At 34.4% G+C, this 3,510-nt stretch overlaps 1 pseudogene; it reads right to left on the minus strand.

The window, feature by feature from the left end:
- Positions 1-339: 339 nt before the first annotated feature.
- On the minus strand, positions 340-1,879 carry LOC21384261 (annotated as a pseudogene).
- Positions 1,880-3,510: the final 1,631 nt, after the last annotated feature.

Below are 3,510 nucleotides of genomic sequence, written 5' to 3' on the forward strand. Positions count from 1 at the left end.
CTACCGCCTCTTAGCGGTGAAGAAGCAAGGCAATGGACTGAACACATCAATAAGTTACACAGCCAGACTTGTTATAATCACCCACAGATTCAGTTGAATGTCTTTAATGATCAAAATGAGACGGGATTGAAATATATTTTGAAAGTTTACGAGCCAAAATAATTGTGATTCGAAATAACTTGAGAAATACGTGTTAACGTAGAAAAATCTAAAGAAAAAATACACAACCCGTACCATGTAAATAAAGAGGACAGAACAAAGAAGAAGAAAAAATAACAAAGAAACAAAAAAAAAAAAAATACGACTTATCCGGTGACGAGCAAATTAAGCACTTCCCAGTCACCCGACCATGTTACTGTCTCCATCTTCATCCTCACTAAGATCAAGATCAGCCAGCAATTCTTCCAATGGAATTGACGGTACATCTTCTCCATCAGTCATAGATGCGGTATCTGATGGCTGGTATTCCTTGTTCCGGTATAATGAAACATTGAACCTCATATCAGGATTCTCCTCCAAATCCTTCAAGAACTGCTCATACTCAGACCTCATCTTGTCTTGCTCAGCCTTACCCTTGTCTTTAATTTCTATGTCAAGGAATTTGAGCTTCCACGAACGGGGCTTCCCGCGCTTCTTTCCGCGTTTTTCTTCATAGCTCTTCTTTATCAAAATCGCATCAGGGAGGACTAAATTCTTGTGCTTCTCTAACTCACTGTCATTGAAGTTAGCTCCATATAAGTCATAACCAAGAGCATAATCACCAGGTTTTAAGATATGGCCAAGGTGTGTTCTTGTGGAAAAGATGGTGTCATTATTCCCGAAATCAGACAACCGAGCAACATGCGCGTCTGCTAACGCGTACTTTGATCCGCCAACATTAACGGCATGCGAAACGATCTCCACATCTAGGACGATGTACTCCACTAGCTGCCTACTAGTAAGCAGAGATTCAAAGGAAGCCCTCCAATAATGATCAGACTCCATGAAACAATGCCTCAGGCTAAACGGGTCAAGCAGAACAATGTTGCCGGTTACTTTAGTGCAAATCACCAAAGGACGAAAATTTCCAAGACTTGCTGCAACTTCCGGAGGCAGACAAATCAAATCCTCGCGGCATATAGGCGAAATTCTCGCAACAAGAGCATAATTGTAATTGTAGTTATAACTCCTGCTATCATGGGACTTGAGGTGTTTGTTGTCCTGCCAATCACACGGTTTTACCGGAGCAACTTTCCCCAGAAACTCCAAAAATCTCACGCCATGACTCCTTTTACCGAAAGAGAAGTCGATGCCCTGCTTAGTCTGCACAATCTTCACGGCATTGGTGGCCGCACCATGCTTCAAAATCACCTGCTCCAAGTAGAAAAGAGTCCGCCGATGAGGAACTTGTTGGCGGAGTTGCACAAGCGCAACACATTGGTCGGGATTGGCCTCAACCCTCATGCAAGATTCACACATAAATTCTTTCACAAAAAACTCAACCTCATGAAACTGCTCAAGGACTGCTCCTCTAACAACCTCCTTCTGAACTTTCAACTTAACTTTGATCCTCTTGGAATGAGGTTCGGTCCAAATAAAACTCGGCATTTATCAACCTCACTTTGTGTAAGTTATTCAGCCTCTTGACACAAAAGATTAAGAGCTCCTTGGATTCTAGTTCGGCTTTGATCCACGTCCTAGGCGGCTGCAGATAGCGATCGCATTTGGGGCAGTGCCGAATGTCGACACGCTTCTGCAAAATGTCTGTGATATTGACTTTAAAACGTAAACAATTCTTGCACATATTGGCATCGTTGTGCACCCGTTGAAGTCCACATTCGCAACATAAAACTTTGCATGTGGTTTGATGCACTGTGAACATGTCATTTTCAACAGCCATGGATGATGATTGATGTCTGAGAAAATAGTAAGTGTGTTTTAACTTTTAATTAGTAATTTAGTATAGAGTCTATAGACAAAAAGAAACAAAAACCAATACAAACGCAACTTTTTTTTGTTGAAATAAAAATAAATAAATATATAAACGATGTCCATATTTCTTGAGCAGTTATATTTAAAGAACAGAATTATAATCTTAATTGGGTACAAGGCACATATCAAAAGTTAAGAAGAGGAATACCTTTTTTTTTTTTTTTTTTTGGCTGAATAAGAAGGGGAATACCTCGAAAAGAAGAGGAGGAATTGAGGGGCGGCTGAGAGTTTGAGATTCTGAGAAAATAAAATTTGGGCTTATATAGGTTGAGGTTGGGAAGGAAGAAAAGCCTTTTGGTAAATTATAGAAATGATTACACACAATATGACAATAGACATTTTTGAAAATAACCCTAATACCCAATCAAATTTTAATTGTGGTCTTTTAATTTTTGACTCGACTAATTATTTTGTCATATCTTTTTTTAACTTTTTAAAATTTTACTTATTTTGTCACTTCTTGCTTTTTTCTGAAAAAAAAAAAAATGTCATTGAAACAATTTTTCCCTAATAAATCCTACTTAAATTGGTGTATGCAATCATCGAAAATATTCATTTAAATTTGTCTTTAAAATACTTCTTTACTAGTGCCCTAATAAAACAATATTTCCTCCTTCGTATGTACAACTAATTATTTTCTATTGATTTGACGCGATTGATCAATTTTTAAAAAATTATATACCACTTATTTTCTTATTTTTTTTCTTTTACTGTTCTTTTTCTTTTTTTTCTCTTATGTTCTTAACTATTTTATATTTGTCTTATCTATTTTTTAATTAATTTTCTATATGGTTTGGTGCTCATAAAAATCTTTTCTTCTTAAATATGCTCTATTTATTTATGTGTATATAATATTAGAACATAACACACATTTGAATTGAAACGTGTATTTTGTACTTCTTACTTTTTATGAATCTTATAGTTTATGTCTCATTGCAAATATATTTTATTTAATAAACACTATTGATTTTTTTTTTTCAAATACAAACCCACTTAAATATTTTTCTCTTTAATTTTTTTTAAATGTGATCTTTATAAATATTTATGTTACTTCAACGTCTTTTTATTATTTTTCTTATTCTATGAGAAAATAGTATTCCAGACAACCAAATTTCAGAATTTGTTTTCTCGTTAATTTATTTTAGGGATCAAAACATTCAAAAATTAAAATCATGTCAAGGATCGAAACTGTCAAAAATTGAAACTCAAGTTTATTTATGTTAAATTTCAGAAATCGGTCGTTAATTTTAATGTTAAGGATCAAAACTGTTAAAATTGAAAATTCAAAAATTAATATGCTAAATTTAAAAATTCACGATCAAATTGTCACTCAAAGTTCATAGACTAATAATATAAATTTTCCATAATCCGTATAGTATATAGATTTTGCAGGATTTCTAGAATTGCCTATTTAATTTATAGGAGAACCTTGAAATGTGAGATTAGAGACCTCCTCAACTGATCTGGGGTGTATACACTCACACCCAATAACCCTTTTGTCTCTCTTTTTTTTTTTTATGCCAAATTTTACAATGACCT

Source organism: Morus notabilis, unplaced genomic scaffold (genome assembly GCF_000414095.1).
Source record: "Morus notabilis unplaced genomic scaffold, ASM41409v2 Scaffold7370, whole genome shotgun sequence".
Lineage (NCBI taxonomy): Eukaryota > Viridiplantae > Streptophyta > Magnoliopsida > Rosales > Moraceae > Morus > Morus notabilis.